General features: G+C 44.7%; 1 protein-coding gene across 5 annotated transcripts in view; it reads left to right on the top strand.

Moving 5' to 3' along the window:
* The first annotated feature begins 13,038 nt into the window (after positions 1–13,038).
* The window catches only part of LOC122928542 (solute carrier organic anion transporter family member 1C1-like), a 214,205-nt gene continuing 206,346 nt past the window's right edge, over positions 13,039–20,897 (top strand). For 3 of the 5 annotated variants that reach the window (XM_044281479.1, XM_044281478.1, XM_044281476.1), the window contains exon 1: positions 13,039–13,521. The gene's annotated coding sequence lies outside the window, so the exon portion shown is untranslated. The remainder of the gene's footprint in view (positions 13,522–20,897) is intronic. The other 2 variants (XM_044281477.1, XM_044281480.1) reach the window with 2 other exon arrangements.

Here is a 20,897-nt window from a genome sequence, read left to right as displayed (position 1 = left end):
GGCTACTTTCACACTAGCGTTCAATCGGATCTGTTCTGAACGGATCCGATCATAATAATGCAGACGGAGGCTCCGTTCAGAACGGATCCGTCTGCATTATATTGGCAAAAAAAAGCTAAGTGTGAAATTAGCCTGAGCGGCTCCGTCCAGACTTTTACATTGAAAGTCAATGGGGGACGGATCCGCTTGAAGATTGAGCCATATTGTGGCATCTTCAAACGGATCCGTCCCCATTGACTTACATTGTAAGTCTGGACGGATCCGCGCGCCTCCGCACAGCCTCCTGCTGAGCGGAGCAGAGGCTGAACGCCGCCAGACTGATGCAGTCTGAGCGGATCCGCATCCATTCAGACTGCATCAGGGCTGGACGGAAGCGTTCGGGTCCGCTCGTGAGCCCCTTCAAACGGAGCTCACGAGCGTACAGCCGAACGCTAGTGTGAAACTAGCCTAAGTCTGCAAATGCACCAGATGTTGTAAATTGCAAAAAAAAAATTGTGATTTTTTTTTTTACAAACAAGATTATTTGTGCTGTTTATAAAGCTTGGATTTTAATGTCCCAAAAGCTCAGATGCAGTGCTGGTGCACTGAGCTTGCATAAAATGGCCGCCGCTACCCACCTAACTGACTTATAAAAGTTATATTTTTTCGGTCACTAGGCTCAGGGCAGGATAAAATTTGTGCCCTGCACCCATACAATACAATATATGTAGATCGCTGAGTTAGAGTCACGTTTTGAGCAAAGATTCTCTCCTATTCTCTCCCTGAAATCTCCAGCAGCATCCTCTCCCTACACTAAGCACAGCAGAGTGACGTGCAGCGCTATGTGACTCCAGCTTATATAGAGGCTGGGTCACATGCTACACTGGCCAATCACAGCCATGTCATTAGTAGGCATGGCTGTGATGAATTCTAAGGGCACAGAGTTAAATGCTTGTTGATTGGCTGCTCTTTAGCCTTTCAAAAAGCGCCAAGAAAACACTGAACCCGAACCCAAACTTTTACTTAATTGTTCGGGTTCGGGTCCGGGGTCCAAAAATCCTAAAGTTCGGTACGAACCCAAACTTTACAGTTCGGATTCGCTCAACTCTACTGCTAACACGTGTTACTGAATTGTGTGGCTTGCCTTCACATAAGCAGGGACAAAAAATACTAGTGTATGAAACTGCAGTTCCATGCGCCATTTGCTGTTTACAAACCCAAATTGAACCCTGCATTTTCTCACCACTCTTTTTATGCACTTTGTTCGCTACTGAAACAGGATATCGCTCTGTGCTCATGCGATTCTACTGCGATCGCTAGCGCCGCTACATCTGTATTAGAGACAGAATCATATAGACCCTTTTCTCTGCAAAGGTTTTGGCAGGAAGATTATCCAAAATAATTAAAACAATGATAAATAAGGATCAGACACGTTTTATCCCTAAGAGATTAATCAATTCTAATATAAGAAGGGTGTTTTTCAATATAGAGGCAAATAGACAAAAAGTTAGGCTACTTTCACACTTGCGGCAGTGTGATCCGGCAAGCATTTCTGTCGTCGGAACTGCCTACCGGATACGCCGATCTGGATTTGACTAAAAGCTTTTGTGACACGCAACCGGATGCGGATTTGTCTCACAAATACATTGCAAGAACGGATCCGTCTGTCCGCTTGTCATGCGGACAAACGGATCCGTCTTGTATATTTTTCAAATTTTTACCGATCTGCGCAGGATGCGCAGACCGGAATGACAAATCCGGCTTTCCGGTATTTTGAATGCCGGATCCGGCACTAATACATTCCTATGGGGAAAAATGTAGGATACGGCAAACAGGCAAGTCTTCAGTTTTTTGGGCCGGAGATAAAACCGTAGCATGCTGCGGTTTTATCTTTTGCCTGATCAGTCAAAAAGACTGAACTGAAGACATCCTGATGCATCCTGAACAGAATGCTCTCCATTCAGAATGCATGGGGATAAAACTGATCAGTTCTTTTCCGGTATAGAACCCCTAGGATGGAACTGTATGCCGGAAAAGAAAACGCTAGTGTGAAAGTACCCTTAGGGCTCTTTCACATCTGTGTTCTTTTCTTGATCAGTTTTGATCAGATCAGAATCCTGATCAGTTTTATCCTAATGCATTCTGAATGGAGTGAAATCCGTTCAGGATGCATCAGGATGTCTTCAGTTCCGGAACAGAACGTTTTTTGGCCGGAGAAAATACCCCAGCATGCTGCGCTTTTTGCGCCGGCCAAAAATCCTGAAGACTTGCCACAAGGCCGGATCCGGAATTAATGCCCATTGAAAGGCATTGATCCGGATCCGGCCTTAAGCTAATCGTCGTTTCGGCGCATTGCCGGATGCAACGTTTAGCTTTTTCTCAATGGTTACCATGGCTGCCGGGACGCTAAAGTCCTGGCAGCCATGGTAAAGTGTAGTGGGGAGCGGGGGAGCAGTATACTTACCATCCGTGCAGCTCCCGGGGCTCTCCAGAGTGACGTCAGGGCGCCCCAAGCGCATGGATCACGTGATCGCATGGCACGTCATCCATGCGCATGGGGCGCCCTGACGTCACTCTGGAGCGCCCCGGGAGCTGCGCGGACTGTAAGTATACCACTCCCCCGCTCCCCGCTACTACTATGGCAACCAGGACTTTAATAGCGTCCTAGGTGCCATAGTAACACTGAAAGCATTTTGAAGACGGATCCGTCTTCAAATGCTTTCAGTACACTTGTGTTTTTCCGGATCCGGCGTGTAATTCCGGCAAGTGGAGTACACGCCGGATCCGGGCAACGCAAGTGTGAAAGAGGCCTTTGTAAGAAAGGTATATTGTCTTTGGATGAGGCTAAAGCATTCGATTGTATAGAACGGGATTATTTATGGGTGGTTTCGGTGGATGGGTTTATGTCCCTGTCTTTTGCCCTTTCAGGGGGCACTAGGCAGGTATGAGGCAGGGATGTCCCCTATTCCCGCTGCTCTTTGCTATTGCAATAGAATCATTGGCTAATATAATCCGTGAGAATGATGATCTTAAGAGATTTCAATATGGTAATATTAGGACAAAAATAACTTTATATGCGGATGATTTTGTTGTTTTTGGATAACACTGAGGTGGATATGGGTAAAATATAAAAGTTTGGATATTTTTCGGGATTGAAGATAAATTGGGAAAAATTACATATGATGTCATTAGGGGAGGTTGATTTGAATAGGAGTGTGGATGTTCATATGGTGGATAAAAGGAGATAGTTTCAAATACTTAGGAATAAATATTGCAAGAAATAGGAATAATGATGGACGAACATCGGCCGGGACTATTCGCGAACGTGATCAAATGTTCACAAACCGCAAGTTCGTGGTGGGAACCATTCACTTTAATGGCCGGTGAACCTGAAAAACCTTCAGGTCATATTTGCAGCCACCAAATACTTACTAGAAGTGCACAAATTGTCCCACAACATGGACGGTGACATACCAGATGTATTATGCGAATTTGCAATCTCCATTCATTATTTTTTCATTGCAAAATATCGTCAATGTAATTTACGCGTATGTGCATGCGCAAAATAGTCGGGGCCTACTACAGCAACTGGTTTCCACTGACCCGAAATTGGATGCGATCAGAAAAGATGGTTGGCAGCAATTTTCGCAACTTTGAGAAAGAATTCCTGATCACTGTAAGTAATTTGACATTAAAGCAGTGTATCTGATTACATTTCACATGCATGTCAGAACAATCGATTTATATGCAGATAGAGTGTTTAAAAAAATGCGCCATCGTGAAAATCCCTAATGAAGCAATTTTATTTTCGCAGTACACACAACTTCACATTTTATAAGGTAGATATTAGTGATTGGTGCGCTAATTTCTGTTGTAACATCACAGCACTACGTCTGTAGCATGTATGTATGGACAGCAGAGAAATATCTCTTACATGCACATTGCACATACATTTTCCTGCCGCACACTATATACCTCACACACATACACACAGTCTATAGATTATAGTTTGTGTCCTGTTTGTCAGGACTCAGGAGAAGGTACTGTCGTCAGACCGCTGGGTGGCGGCCGTTGCTACCTCCTCTTCCTCATCTGATGCCAAGAATGGCTGCGCATCAGTAAGGTCTGGGAATGGATGGGAAAATAATTCCTTGGGTGCAGGGGGTATGGTGGTGGTGTTTTTGGGGGTGCACACAGCAGAGAGTGAGGTGGGTGCAGATACAGAGGATGAGGAGGATGCAGAAGCAGAAGGCTGATTGAGCCACTCAACCAACTCTGGTGCGCCTTTTGAAGTTATCGCACATGCCTTCTCCAACTTCCCACTTAGGCTCCAGCCTGGTGCACCTGCCTGACCCCTACCACTCCTGCGGAACGGTCTGCCTCTTCCTCTGTCTGTCATTTTCTAAATGACCCTCTGCCTAAGTCTGTAGAGAAAAGCAGTATTTGTGGAAGAAAGTATATCGCAGCCCTCAATCAGTATTTGGTGGAAAAAAATAAATATATAGCAATAGCACCCCTCAATCAGTATTTAGTGGAATAAGGTATATGGCACCCCTCAATCGGTATTTGGCGGAAACAGGTATATAGCACCCCTCAATCGGTATTTGGAGGAAACAGGAATATGGCCCCCCTCAATCAGTATTTTGTGGAAGAAGGTGTATCGCAGCCCTCAATCAGTATTTGGTGGAAGAAGGTATATGACACTCCTCAATCAGTATTTGGCGGAAAATGGTGTATAGCACCCCTCAATCTGTATTTGGAAAAAACAGGTATATAGCACCCTTTGCAATTAGTTACTCCAATAGTGTTTGTCCCTCTATCTAGCTGCGGTATCGCAGCAGAACCGCACACAACTGCTGCACAATAAAAATACACTATAATATACTTTTTATGTTAGAAAGTATATTATAAGTACGGTATAACACACCCCTCAGAAAGTAACACCTATTGATAGTACACCTATACTAGTCCTTAAAAGGACTTTTGTGGCCCTATTAGCTAGCGTTTGGTGTCCCTAACAGTTTGTCCCTGCTCCACACAGCAGCCTCTCCCTACACTGGCAAAAGACTGAACATAAAATGGCGGCCAGATCGGGTTTATTTATAAAGGTAGGGAGTATGTCCATGTGCTGAAAAGTCTCAATTGCCTGTCCTGTCCCACCTGATGGATGTGTCATGGGTCAGAGTTCTACACAATGTAAAAGAATACGGTGCCAGCGGACATCACCATATGTTCGCCCTTTTGGCGATTGAGCAAAGTTCACTGCGAAACAACCGCCGAGCGAACCGCAAGGCCATCTCTGCATATGACTCCTGAAACTGTGAAAAAACTGCATTTACTACCCCTACATGATGCTTGGACTTTGCACCGCTAACTTTCCAAAGACTAATGGAACGCTGTTTAGGCCACAAGAACTTTGAAACTGTCTTGTTATACTTAGATGATGTCATCATCTACTCTAAATCCTATGAAGACCACTTAAAACATCTTGCCGAAGTTTTTCAAGTCCTCATCAAGCACGGACTCAAGATCAAACCCTTTAAGTGCTACCTACTACAACCAGAAGTCAAGTACCTGGGACCTGTTGTCAGTTCTGAAGGTGTCAAGCTAGATCCAGAGAAGATAGCTGCAGTCCAAAATTGGCCTACTCCTACCACAGTAAAAGAATTGAACTCTACTACCTCAACTGATGTATCTCTAAAACAATACCATCCATTGTTCTACTGGATACACCCCATATTACCTTATGTTTGGCCGTCAAGGCATATTACCTGCAGACCTCACCTTGGATGTACAAGTTCCAGATTCCATCAATCCTTTACCACAAACAGATTGGGTAAGTGAACATCAAAAACGCCTAGCTGATGCTCAAGAGAGCAGAACCTTTAAAAATTGGTAACCATGTGTAGCTGAAAATAATCATCGCACTAGTAAGCTGGATTGTAAAAGGGAAAGAGAACCCTATGTCATCACAGCTATTTCTAATCATGAGACTGATGTCTTCGAAATCACCAAAGAGAACAGAGCACCACAAATATTGCCTCGCAACAGTCTCAAGTTGTGTTTGGGAGAGATTGTCCAAGAAGAAACTCCATCCACAGAACAATCGTCTGAAAAGTCACCTGATCTAGTGGACCCAACATCGTCTATTGGAAAATTACTATTAGACTCAGATCCCCTTCTGTGGTTCTTTACACCATGGCTTAAAGGGACTCTGTCACCAGTTTCTAACCCCCCCTTTTAAAACTATTGTTCTCTCCATGGTGCCCTTGTCATTACAAAGCTGTTGTTATAAGATAAATCCGCCGTGTAGTTTTGATAAAAATCGCTTTTATCTAACCTGTCAATCTTCTGGATAAGGTGCCCAGGGCGTTTCTGAAGGTCTGAATCTGCCGCTCTCCGCCGCCGCCGTTGGTGCCCAGCTCCTCCCATGATCCTTTCAGCGCCACCTCTATGTAATGAAATCCGCCTCCGGCTCTCCGAGGTGGCGCTGAAAGGATCATGGGAGGAGCGGGGCACCAACGGCGGCGGCGGAGAGCGGCAGATTCAGACCTTCAGAAACGCCCTGGGCACCTTATCCAGAAGATTGACAGGTTAGATAAAAGCGATTTTTATCAAAACTACACGGCGGATTTATCTTATAACAACAGCTTTGTAATGACAAGGGCACCATGGAGAGAACAATAGTTTTAAAAGGGGGGGGTTAGAAACTGGTGACAGAGTCCCTTTAACATTTTTGTACCCGCAAAGACCCAGCCCCACTTCAGTCAGAAGAACTACCTAGTGAAGGATCCTCAGAAGCTAAATATGTACCAAGTTACCTGGAACCAAGGCCTATAGAGTCACAGCTACTTCAAATATCCGACCGGCCTACCAAGGGAAAACTAACTGCCCGATATCGGGATTAACTGTTATTGCATTCCTGCAGCATTTGGAGCTATGGAGCCTGGGGAAGAAACTCATTGCCTTGATTATTTGCCTTGCTCTAAGGACTCTCTAAAGACTCTTTTAACCTTGTTTTTGCAATGTTCAAGTCATGTGCCCAGAGATGGACTTTCATGCACTAAAGCCCTCCGTGATGTTCTACAACCATCATGCTTTATGTCCAGGGAACGGACTCATGCCCTGTGAGCCTCCTGAGAAGTTTCCTTTCTGTTTACATTATGGACATCCTGGTCTTTACTGTTCGCTGTGCCATGTCAGCATCCCCAGATCCCCAGTTACAAGAGAAACTACGGCCCTTGTCACTCATTCTGTAGTGTAATGTTCCTGATGTATATGCCTAACCCAATTCTCTTATAGTCAAAGAAGAGAAAACAAAAGAATGGGGTAATTGTTCTGTGTATATGCATACATGCTCTTTTTACATTTTTCAGGTGATGCATCATCGTGGCAAGAGTGCGACGAGGACGACTTACAGTAAAGCAGGGGGATGCAGTGTCCTGAAACACACTGCCTAACACTGTTATTGTGTTTCATGTAAATTGTACTTTTGAATGAGTTCCAATAAAGTTGCATAGGGAGGGGGAGGTTCTAACAAGCTTCCCAGGGCTGAGTCCACCCTGCACACAGTACAGAGGAGAAGGAGAAGGAGGCCAGTGTGTGTGATGTCTGAGGACAAAGCTGCACCTCAGCAGCCATTTTGGAGAGTTATCTAAACTCCATAGTTAGTTCCATAGTTCCATGCTTGAGCCCATAGAAGGGAAATATTACAGAAAAACCAGGCATCTCAAAGAGGGAGTGAGAATATTGGCAAAGGAAGGCAATTGTGATTTATCAGGCTCTAGTCTCCTTTGCATTAGGTGGAGAGATTCTAAGCTACAAGCTGCCCACCATAACCAAGGACAGAAAGGCCATCTGTCAGAACATTGTAATCCTAGAGAGGATACAGAATTATATGATTATAAAGTACATCAGAGATAGTACATCCCTCCAACCTGGAGAAATAAGGGAGAAAGATTGATTGTCATAGAAAACTGCCCCTTATGCAACCTTTGGGAACTAATATAAATCAATGTAAAAGTTGCCTTGCTGTAAATGACTTTTGCATACATTGATGACCTTTGGGATCAGCTTCAGTAAAGTACTGGGAGTTTGTCAAGAAACTTGGTCTCCTTATTCTACATAATCTCCTTATTGCACCTTACGGTGCTGGCGTCACAATCATAGGGGCCCAGCCACCAATGCACCGTAAGCCTATTCACTACCATCAAGGGCACCTCAACTACCATCTGGCTGGTGTTCCCTGCAATAGAGAGTTCCCCCAAGGATTTAGTGCTGTCTTCCTCATCACTGCAAGCCAGCCCAGGAAGCTGCAAAACCGTGAGTATGACTACTACCCCCATCAGCCCACCGTGCACTCACATACTGCCCCTGTGGTCCAGTCCGCTGCGGTAGGGGACTTGGATCTCCCTCCCCGATCTGCTCCTTGCTGCTCTGGGGTGAATAAAAGTTGTAGGTTTGTAGTTGTAGGTTTTAATGGCACCATTTTAGGGTACAGAGGGTACACTGTAGAAGAGAGGTGAAGTCTGCTGGAAATTACTCAAGGCTGGTCTGGGGCCTACACGAGACCCCAGCCAGCCTTCACACACATCGGCACCCTGCAATTGCATTTACATCCGCACTTTACATGCAGCGGGCGCCATTGCCGGGCCTCCGCTCCCCACTGCACGGAGGACCCTGTACAGCTCTTAGACTGGGCTGCTGTAAAAAGAGGCGGCCAAGCCTAAGGCCCCTTAGTGACCGCCGTAAAAACACTTATGGGTGGTCACTAAGGGGTTAAAGAGGCTGTGTCACCAGGATCAACTCTATTAAACCAGACATACTACCTGATAGGTTGCATCATACTGATTAATACTATACCTTTCTTTTGTCTGTATGATAAATATCTACAGTGATATCAGACTGTTGGTAGTCACTCTCAGGAAAAGGGAAGGGGTAACCCTCTACACCCTGGCCCCACCATGTTAACCCGCCACAAATGACACTGACAACCAAGTCATGTTCCAAACCTTTATTTAACGATTTTGTTGGGTGGTAGTCAGCCACAGCTAATTCTTATAACGGCATAACACATAACTGAGCCCATGCGATCTGCCGGCCGCTGGCCTCCCAGCAGGCAGATTACACCAGTTCACCTGCTCAGTATCCTATTTCTCTTTACCTGCCGCCAGCTGTGACTTAATAGGATGCCTCCATTAAACACGAGCCATCAGCCCAGAATCCACAAAGAACCTCCACAAACAAAAAAACACACCAAAGATAACCTTCATACCCATACAACAGGGAGGGAGGGAGGGACACAGCGCTTCTGCCAAAGAGGAAGAGGAAGGAGACACAGGGGCTTATAAAGTGGCACCTATGCAGTACGCCCCTTCCTGCTCTGCAGGATGACATCATTAACCCCCAAACCACCAAAAACCTGACCAAGATCAAACGGGGCCCTAAAAGGATAGGGAACCTTGGAAAGGGGGAAAAGGGGACCCCCATCCCTGTAAACCCTCCCTATAGGGTCAGGTGTCCTCCAGCATTTTTATTCACATGCAAATGAGAATTTCAAGCATTTAGAGGTGGGGCTGAATATTCTGAGCACTGCTATGTAACACCCCCGGCCCCTCCCCTTGACTGACAGGGTTAGACATACTGACAGCAGAGCTGTGTGCTAGCATCTTAATATCATATATACTATAAAAAAAAAATCCAGCTATATGATCCAATTGATATAGTAGAGTTATATAGAGCAATGGTTAGTCCAGCAGAAAGAATAACTCCTAAAATTACATAATTTATTGATTCCTATTAAAAAGGGATAAAGACCCAATATTACATATATAAAATTGGCCAGTGGTACAGTATATACCTAAGGACCAGACAAACAAACAGATTTGGGACCCTATAGGTGCATACCCGGGGAGGAGAAGGGGGAATAATGTGTGAAGATATGGGGGTTGGACCTCATTAGCCCTTTACTACCCCTATCTATCCCTTAGCCCAGGGAAGACCCTGGATGGTAGGGCCCCCCTGTCCTCGTACCTAAAGCTAGTATGCTCTGGTTGTCCCTACACTAGATATGGCTCAATGATATCCTAACAGTGTTGGATAGGTCCCCGCCAGAAGGAACTCACGTTAGTTGCATCCCATGTACTGGAGGCACACAATGGTGACCCTAGATGTCTCAGGTTTTCTGTACTCGAGTTGGTGTCTCCATCCTCTAGGGGGGATTGGGATCGAAAAAAATTCTTCAAAAAGAATGCGAATGGATATATCGCTTTCAATCCCAATCCCTCCTAGGCCTGAATGAAAGGCTTACTTTTGGTTGCTTTCTTTAATAGAGAGATCTTGCAGCTTGTAACAATAAGAATGAATCCAGCACCAAAACAATTCTTGAGTGAAGATTTATTTAATTTCCAGCAGTGAATATAACAGTGGCAGCAAAACACATCCTCAGAAATCCCTCTTCAGTCTACGCGTTTCAAACACATGTTCTCATGACTGACGAACCAGCACCATGACACACATATGTAGAGATTTGTTTCCACCCTCCCATCAGAACAGGGGGAGGTGGAAGGTTCAGGTGGATATAATAAATGAGTTAATAGGGCATGGATCGCTTTGGTAACCTTTGTTTCTAGAGAACAAATACTTAAAATGATATATGTTATTGAGCAGGCACTCTATTTATGGGTTCATGGAGGACAATTTATTAAATATTTAAAATATTGGCATAAAACAATCACAATACTCATATAAAAAATGATTAAATGTGGGATTAGTTTTAACAGCAATAGCAATATGACAATAGTAAATAACAATAATGGCAATAACAATTACAGGATAATGGCAATATTACAACAATGAATATATGTATAAGTAAAATGCAGGAACATTTTGTTAAAACTTGGATTAGTGGCAATGGTTCCATGTATCAGTCCCCATATAACATATTCCACTGTTTAGATAACTCAGCGATGTAGCAGCAATATAGCAACAATGTTATTATAGCAATTGTGGCAGTTGTAGCTTTGCTATTTACTTGCCAGCAGTTGGTCGCTAAATATCTTTCTCTTTATGTGGACAAAACATTCAGGTATAGTCTCACTTGTTTAATATATGTGAAGATAGGGAATGTTCCGTTGGTGCACAATTCAGTGCTTGGATTACTCACAGTTCAGCTGTTCTCTGGTGCGGCGTCCCGCTCCTGATATGAAAACAGACTGACCTTTGTATTGCGGAACCTCCGGTCACAGCTTGTTCAGAACGTCGGCGTGCCACGTGTTATGGCGGCGTCTCTGTTAAATGTCAGTTCGGATCGCCTCTTAGTTATTTCAGCTGTCGGGGTTCCGTTTTGGTCAGTTATCGTGAGTTCGATTCCTCATGGAGCGCTCCAGCAGTATAGTTTTAAATCTTCATATGCTTGTTCACCCATTGGGTGAACAAGCATATGAAGATTTAAAACTATACTGCTGGAGCGCTCCATGAGGAATCGAACTCACGATAACTGACCAAAACGGAACCCCGACAGCTGAAATAACTAAGAGGCGATCCGAACTGACATTTAACAGAGACGCCGCCATAACACGTGGCACGCCGACGTTCTGAACAAGCTGTGACCGGAGGTTCCGCAATACAAAGGTCAGTCTGTTTTCATATCAGGAGCGGGACGCCGCACCAGAGAACAGCTGAACTGTGAGTAATCCAAGCACTGAATTGTGCACCAACGGAACATTCCCTATCTTCACATATATTAAACAAGTGAGACTATACCTGAATGTTTTGTCCACATAAAGAGAAAGATATTTAGCGACCAACTGCTGGCAAGTAAATAGCAAAGCTACAACTGCCACAATTGCTATAATAACATTGTTGCTATATTGCTGCTACATCGCTGAGTTATCTAAACAGTGGAATATGTTATATGGGGACTGATACATGGAACCATTGCCACTAATCCAAGTTTTAACAAAATGTTCCTGCATTTTACTTATACATATATTCATTGTTGTAATATTGCCATTATCCTGTAATTGTTATTGCCATTATTGTTATTTACTATTGTCATATTGCTATTGCTGTTAAAACTAATCCCACATTTAATCATTTTTTATATGAGTATTGTGATTGTTTTATGCCAATATTTTAAATATTTAATAAATTGTCCTCCATGAACCCATAAATAGAGTGCCTGCTCAATAACATTTTTATCTCTAACTATTCGCAAGTGACGAGGGTGAGTCACCATTGAGCAAGAGCACCTGTTTCCAGAAAACCAGTGGAGAGCCGCCTTTTTTGTTTTATATTTTTAAAATGATATATACCATACATGAACCCAACATATACAAGTGGTGAAAGACAGTGTATAGTATAATAAATGAATTAAACTTTGCTGAATTCCCTGTATTTGACTATTTGTGGGGAGAAAAACATCAAACAATTGTTTCACAAAAAAACGCAGTGTCTGAACCTCCAATAACAATGTTATGTTCAATAATGAATTAAAAACAAAGATAGGACATTACAATAGGCAGATGCATGTATACAAAAGCATCAGATACCGAGGAGCATGTATATAATCAATAAATACGCATCAACTCCTTTCTCAGGTTCAAGCCTGCAGGATGTCTGGTATTTAATCTGAAAATCCAGAAAGCTTCTCTTTGGGAGATTAACCTTTTCAGATTTCCCCCTCTCTTTGGGATAAAAACCCATTCGATGGCATAAGGCAGCTTAAAATGTATGTAGGTTTCTATCATATATTGTGATAAAATGCCTCGCTGCATTAGAGATATTCACATATGCAGGATTTATGATATAGTTCAGGTGTTCTAAAAGTCTGGATTTAAATTTCCTCATGGTGAAACCAACATAAAGTAACTTGCACTCCTTACATTCAATGACATATACCACCCCCGTAGAATTGCAATTGATATACGATCTGATGGGGAATTGGTTCGTGCCAGCAGAATCATAGAATGTTTTACTGGGAATTGCATAACTGCAAGCTCTACACGGATGACTACCGGACCGTGTGAACCAAACATATTTTAACCACATTCTGGTGCTATTCTGTCTGGAACCATGGGTGAAGAGAAAGGGAGACAGAGAGTTCACAAGAGGAGGAGGACATCTCAAGACCACCCTGTGTCCATCTCTCAATAATTTATATAATATCTCATCTTCATAAAGCAAAGAAATGCACCTAGAAAATGCCTGCTGTATTTGGGAAAATTGATTGCTGTAAGTAAGGACTAGTGTGGGCAATTGTTTATTTTTGCTTTTGTTTTTCTTTTTGCTAATAATATATTTAAACAATAAATCCCACAGTTTTTTCTTTTGTGCTATTGTCTACGCTCTGGAGATCATCCAATGTGGATAACCTCTAGCTTTAAGCCACATTGTGATCACTTTAGTTTCACTTTGGAATGAAAAGTCCTCACTACAATTCCTCCTCGCACGGACGAAATCCCCAACAGGCACAGCTTTTACCGTATGTATGGAATGATGGCTGTTAGCCCTAAGTATCGCATCTCCAGCTACTGATTTGCGGTAAGTTTTACTTTGTGTTATCCGATTGGCTGTACCTGTTAACGTCAGATCCCAAAAATCAATTGCAACCGCATTATGTGAACATGCAAAACGCAGACCATACGGATTGTTATTCAAATATTTAAGGAATAAGGGTATGGCAGATACATCGGCGGCCCAAATGATGAGCAGATAGTCGATGTACCTGCCATACCACTCAATGTCCCACAATATAGATTATCAGTGTTATAGATATAACGTTCCTCCGAGTATGAGATATAAATATTTGCCAATGATGGGGAGAACTTAGCCCCCATTGAAACCCCCTGTATTTGTAAAAAAATACAGACTATTGAAACAAAAATAATTACGAGGAAGTAAAAAAATAAAAATAAATCGGTGACTTCTACTTCCAAAACATAGTCAATGAATTCACTATTGTGGTGACTGTACTTATGTAGATAAAATTCCAATGATAAAAGCGCAATATGGTGGGGGAATGGATGGATACAGGCTCACAACATCGGTAGGTAAACAAATGTAATTAGGTAACCATTTTTTTATCAAAAAAAACTCTCAAAATGTCTCCAGTATCCTTTATATACCCTGGAACACGCTTTACCAAATGAAGAAAGATAGTATCCAGCCATTGTTTCAATCTCTCGGTCAAAGAGCCTATTCCTGATATTATTGGACGGAGCGGTTTGGATTTAACTCTTTGTGCAGGGCATGTATTATTGGAGTAGTGGGCGACTCCACATTTAAATAAGTATATTCTTTGTGAGAGAAATGACCCAAATCCCTCCCTTTACACAAAATATCTACATACTCATTTTTGTATGATTCTATACACTGTCTTTCACCACTTGTATATGTTGGGCTAATGTACGGCATATATAATTTTATGTATTTGTTCTCTAGAAACAAAGGTTACCAAAGTGATCCATGCCCTATTAACTCGTTTATTATATCCACCTGAACCTTCCACCTCCCCCTGTTCTGATGGGAGGGTGGAAACAAATCTCTATATATGTGTGTCATGGTGCTGGTTCGTCAGTCATGAGTAAGAACACGTGTTGTTCGAAACGCGTAGACTGAAGAGGGATTTCTTAGGACGTGTTTTAATGTTTTATTTACTGGAAATAAAATAAATCTTTACTCAAGAATTGTTTCGGTGCTGGATTCATTCTTATTGTTATATCACACCCCTGCCTCAATCTGTTTTTTTGGGGGGCAACTGGTATATCACACCAGTTGCAATTAGTTATTCCATATCGTTTGTCCCTCTGTATATCTCAGCAGAACCGCACACAACTGCTGCAAAATACAAATGCACTATAATATACTTTCTAGGTTAGAAAGTATATTATAAGTATATCACACCCCTCAGTATGTCACACCTATTGATAGCACACCTATACCAGTCCTTAAAAGGACTTTTGTGGCCCTATTAGCTAGAGTATGGTGTCCCTAACAATCTGTCCCTGCTCCACACAGCAACCTCTCCCTACACTAGCAAAAGAGTGAATGTAAAATGGCGCCAGATCAGGTTTATTTATAGGGGGGGGGGGGGTGTCCATGTGCTGAAACGTCTCAATTGGCTGTCCTGTCCCACCTGATGGATGTGTCATGGGTCAAAGTTCGGCACAATGCAAAAGAATATGGTGAGGACATCACCATATGTTCGCTTGAAGAACAGTGAAGCAGGGAACGGAGAGCGCTCCCTGCTTCACTATAGAAACAACAGCCCGGCAGTGACAAGACCTGCTGGGTGTGAGTGCGCACTGTGCACCCCTCCCCTTGCCTCTGCGCCAACACCCCCCCTTTCTTGCATCATATTATACATGTTTGGCCCCATCAGAGTGTTCCATTACATGTGAGTGCAGAAGACGGCCCTGATGGGGCCACCTAGTGGCCGCGGGCCCTTGGTCCATGTCCGAGGGCCCGAATGGTCAGTACGCCCCTGGCCACACATCACCTTTTGCCCACAAATTTGGCAAATGGCCATGTAAGCCATTTTCCCCCCCAACACTCCACGCTGACTCCAACACTCCACGCACCACTACTTTCCGGGCAGGTAGGGATGCAACAGCATGTACCATATACAGTATTGTGTATTACTATCACTTGACCAGTAGATGGCACTGTATATTAAGGTTACCAGTGGTGTATATCTGTAAAACTTGTTGGTTCTCTCTCTCTCTTTATACCAAGATGGCTGCTGTTACAGTTTGCCGAAATATCTTGTAGGTTTGGAACTTAATCCACACAAGTAAACCAAGTTCTGCCTCATCTCAAGCTGCTAGTGTCTTCACTAACCCACAACCAACACTTGCTAGCGCATCCGCTGCCTCACACGCAAGCTGTCATATGGCTACATCATCATCTGCTACTGTCTGCACGTCACTGATGTCCCCCTCAACTGTCTCAGGGCTAGGAGCCTGACCGCTCACAACACTGGATATCTCCTCCAGATTTTGGCTGGGCAGAAGCTGCTAACTGTCTTCTAGTAGCTTGTCCTTGCTGAAAAGTGGAGCAGAGCCTACGGCATATAATACTTCTCGTGCTGAGGGGACAGAAAATGACAGAGGCAGGTTGAAGGCACAAGGCCTACTCCCAGGCTATGCCAAATAAGCATTATAATAAGTCAGAGTAACCCACTGGCTCTTGGCTGGGGGTGTCTGATATCACTTGCGACAAAGTCAACCATTCAAGCACCGATGGGTTGCTGGTCACGACCGCTAGATGACACGAGGAGCTCAGGCCTCTTGCTGCGACTCCTGCTGCCACCCCCCTTCTTCTGCTGCTACTTCTGCATGCAACAGAAACATTTTGGCCACTGCCCGTTCCCTTTGAACAGCCTGTCAATTATCTGTCTGACATACTGTATAATAAAATAATTAAATTAAAAGTAAAGTAATACACCCCAAAATAGGCTGTAGTACAATGTAACTTCACCACAGAACGGCTAATAGGACATACATACACTCACCTAAAGAATTATTAGGAACACCATACTAATACGGTGTTGGACCCCCTTTTGCCTTCAGAACTACCTTAATTCTATGTGGCATTGATTCAACAAGGTGCTGATAGCATTCTTTAGAAATGTTGGTCCATATTGATAGGATAGCATCTTGCAGTTGATGGAAATTTAAGGGATGCACATCCAGGGCACGAAGCTCCCGTTCCACCACATCCCTAAGATGCTCTATTGGGCTGAGATCTGGTGACTGTGGGGGCCATTTTAGCACAGTGAACTCATTGTCATGTTCAAGAAACCAATTTGAAATTATTCGAGCTTTGTGACATGAGAGGATGGGTACATGGTGGTCATGAAGGGATGGACATGGTCAGAAACAATGCTCAGGTAGCCCGTGGCATTTAAACGATGGCCAATTAACACTAAGGGGCCTAAAGTGTGCCCAGAAAACATCCCCCACACCATTACACCACCACCACCAGCCTGCACAGTAGTAACAAGGCATGATGGATACATGTTCTCATTCTGTTTACACCAAATTCGGACTCTACCATTTGAATGTCTCAACAGAAATCGAGACTCATCAGACCAGGCAACATTTTTCCAGTCTTCAACAGTCCAATTTTGCTGAGCTCGTGCAAATTGTAGCCTCTTTTTCCTATTTGTAGTGGAGATGAGTGGTACCCGGTGGGGTCTTCTGCTGTTGTAGCCCACCTTTCTTTCCCATTCTGACATTCAGTTTGGAGTTCAGGAGATTGTCTTGACCAGGACCACAACCCTACATGCATTGAGGCAACTGCCATGTGATTGGTTGACTAGATAATCTCATTAATGAGAAATAGAACAGGTGTTCCTAATAATTCTTTAGGAGAGTGTATATTTCCTATTAATACACCCCGTAAATGTAACTTCACCGCGGAATGACAATTGACGAGCACCGATACTCAACCACTTATGTTTCAGGATAAGTACGTGGGAGGACCATCGCAGCATGTCTCGGATGATGACGAAACACAGATGCCAACTGCAGTGGGTTTCTGCAATGTGCAGACCGACAAGTAGGGCAGGGGTGAAGACTGGGTGGAAGATGATGTGGAGGACAATGAGGTCCTCGACCCCTCATGAAATCAAGGTCATGCGAGTGACCTGTCTAGTTCGGAGGAAGAGGCAGTGGTCGCACAGAGCCACCAGCACAGAAAAAAAGGGAGCAGGGTGCAAAAGCGGAGCGGCCGTTTCCTAGATAGTATGCCTGCTACTGCCCACCACACCAAGGGACTGAGCACACCAAAGCCAGCTCCAAGGAGTTACCTGGCGTGGCAGTTCTTCAAACAATGTGCTGATGACAAGACACAAGTGGTTTGCACCCTGTGCAATCAGAGCCTGAAGCAAGGCATAAACGTTCTAAACCTGAGCACAACCTGCATGACCAGGTATCTAAGTGCAAAACACGAGCTGCAGTGGAGTAGACACCTCAAAAAACAAGAAAAGTCTCTGGCTCCTCCTGCTTCCTCTTCTGCTGCAGTCTCGGCCTCTTCATCCCCCTCTTGAGTGACAGTTTGGCACTTGTCCTTCCACCACCGAGGATTGCAGGGAGTTTCTCTTTGCCTCCTGTTGCTTCCTTCTCCTACTCCGCTTCCTCTACCAGTTCCTCATCCGGTCAGCGTAACACCTTTACCACCAACTTCAGCACAGACAGGGGTAAACGACAGCAGGCAGTTTTAAAATGTATCTGTTTGGGGGACAAACCCTACACCACACAGGAGTTGTGGACGGGCCTTGAACAACAGACAGATGAGTGGTTGGTGCCAGTGAGCCTCAAGCCCAGCCTGGCGGTGTCAGATAATGGGCAAAATCTCGTAGCAGCTCTGGGCCTAGCCAGTTTAACGCACATCCCTTGCCTGGTGCATGTGCTGAATTTGGTATTGAGAGGTTCCTGAAATTAGCCCAATATGTCAGAGCTGCTGCAGAAAGTTTGGGCCATCTGTGCGCGCTTTCGGCGTTCTCATCCTGCTGCTGCTCGCCTGTCCACGCTGGAGCGTAATTTCGGCCTTCCTGCTCACTGCCTCATATGCGACATGCCCACAAGGTGGAACTCCACCTTGCACATGCTAGCCAGACTGTGCGAGCAGCAGCAGGCGATTGTGGAGTTTCAGCTGCAGGGGTCAGTCGCTCTGCGGAACAGCACCACTTCACCACCAATGAGTGGGCCTCCATGCGAGGCCTGTGTGCCTTGTTGTGCAGTTTCAAGTACTCCACCAACATTGCCAGTGCCAATGATGCCGTTCTCAGCGTTACTATCCCACTTCTCTGCCTCCTTGGAAAAAAAACGCTTTGGGCGATGATGGAAGAGCATGTGGCACAGGAGGAGGAGGAAGAGGGATCATTTACAAAGGTTTCAGGCCAGTCATTCACAAGTGGCTTCAGGTACACAATTGTCCAGCCAGGGCACAGTTTTGGAGGATGACAAGGTGGAGGATGAGGAGGAAGAGTGTTCACAGCAGGGTGGCACCCAAACCAGCTCATGGCCATCACTAATGCATGGCTGGGGGAATACAGAGGACATAGACGATACACCTCTCACAGAGGACAGCTTGTCGATGCCTCTGGGCAGCCTGGCACACATGAGCGATTACATGCTGCAGTGTCTCCGCAATGACTGCCGAGTTGGCCACATACTAATTAGTGCTGATTACTGGGTGGCCACGCTGCTGGATCTCCATTACAAGGACAGTGTACCATGCTTAATTCCGTCACTGGAGCGTAATCGTAAGAGGCGCGAGTACAAGCGCACGCTGGTAGAAGTGCTGCTGATGGCATTCCCACCTGACAGCGGGGGCACAGTGGAAGCCCAAGGCAAAGGCAGAGGAGGAGGAAAAGGTTGCCAATGCAGTTGGGGCACCGCCAGCACCTCAGAAGGCAGGGTTAGTATGGCTGAAATGTGGAAAAGCTTTGTCAGCATGCCACAACAACCAGCACCACCAGCTGATATGGAACGTCTTAGCAGGAGGCAGCATTTCAGCAACATGGTGGAGCAGTATGTGTGCACACGCCTACACGGACTGACTAATGGGTCTGCCCCCTTCAACTTCTGGGTCTCCAAATTGGGCACGTGGCCTGAGCTTGCCCTTTACGCCTTGGAGGTGCTGGCCTGCCCTGCAGCCAATGTATTGTCTGAACATGTGTCTAGCATGGCAGGGGGCGTTATCACAGACAAGCGCAGCTGCCTGTCCACAGCTAGTGTGGACAAGCTCACGTTCATTAAAATGAACCAGGCATGGATCCCACAGGACTTGTCTGTACCTTGTGCAGAATAGACATGTATACCGGCACTAACCAGCCATTGTTATACTGCAGCGCACTTTCTCATCGTTTTATTTTCTATTTCCCAATGTTTTGGGGTGCACAAAAAAAGAATAATTTAAACCAAAAAACAATGTTGGCTACTTCCTCCTCCTCCACCGCCGCTTCCACCCACACCGCTACGTCCACCGCCTCCTCAACCTCCTTCTCCATATGGACCTCCACCTCCTAGATCAAGGTTATTATTTTTTACGTATTTTATGTTATTTTTAGTCATTTCACTAATTTGTCGGATGCATTGTTGGGTGACATATCCCAAATTTTTCGCTGTGTTATACCCCTGCTCTACCTAGTGGACAAGTAAAAACATTTGACTAATTCGTCTGTTACATTGTTGGGTGACAAGTGCTCATCTTTTGCACTAGAAAGTACATTTGCGACCTACACTGCATTAAAGACAGTCTGAATGGTGAGGCCAGAACAAGTACAGACAACAGTAGATTGGGTGGCTGACAGTGCCTCCAGTTCCTTCACATTGTCTCCCACCCAGTCCCCTGCTGAAAGATCATAGTTGGCACCTACAGCCCATGGCCCTCTGTCTTTCAACTCACTCCCTTGCAAATTAGGCAAGCAGTCTGAGCCCCAAGTCATGCAGCAGTCTCTTATGCTTCTTGATGACTCTGCTGGCAGGGTTTCCGTGGGCCATCCACATAGCCCTGCACCAGAAGTGGAAGAGATTGAGTGCACTGATGCACAACCACTTATGTTTCAGGATGAGAACATGGAAACACCACCGCAGCACGTCTCGGATGATGACGAAACACAGGAGCAAACTGCTGCGGCTTTCTGCAGTCTGCAGACTGACAAGGAAGGCAAGAGTAAAGAGTGGGTGGAAGATGATTTGGAGGATGATGAGGTACTAGACCCCACATGGAATTAAGGTCATGAGAGTGACATGTGCAGTTTGGAGGAAGAGGTAGTGGTCGCACCAGCACAGCAAAAGAGGGAGCAGGATGCAAAAGCGTCTGTTACATTCTTGGGTGACATTTTACCAATTTTTGCCATGAATAAACCCCTGCTCTGCATAGGTGACAGGGACCTAAATTTCAAAAAA

This window comes from Bufo gargarizans, chromosome 2 (genome assembly GCF_014858855.1).
Source record: "Bufo gargarizans isolate SCDJY-AF-19 chromosome 2, ASM1485885v1, whole genome shotgun sequence".
NCBI classification, from domain to species: domain Eukaryota; kingdom Metazoa; phylum Chordata; class Amphibia; order Anura; family Bufonidae; genus Bufo; species Bufo gargarizans.
Note: the sequence above shows the minus strand (reverse complement) of the source record. Positions and strands in the feature narration are given on the sequence as shown.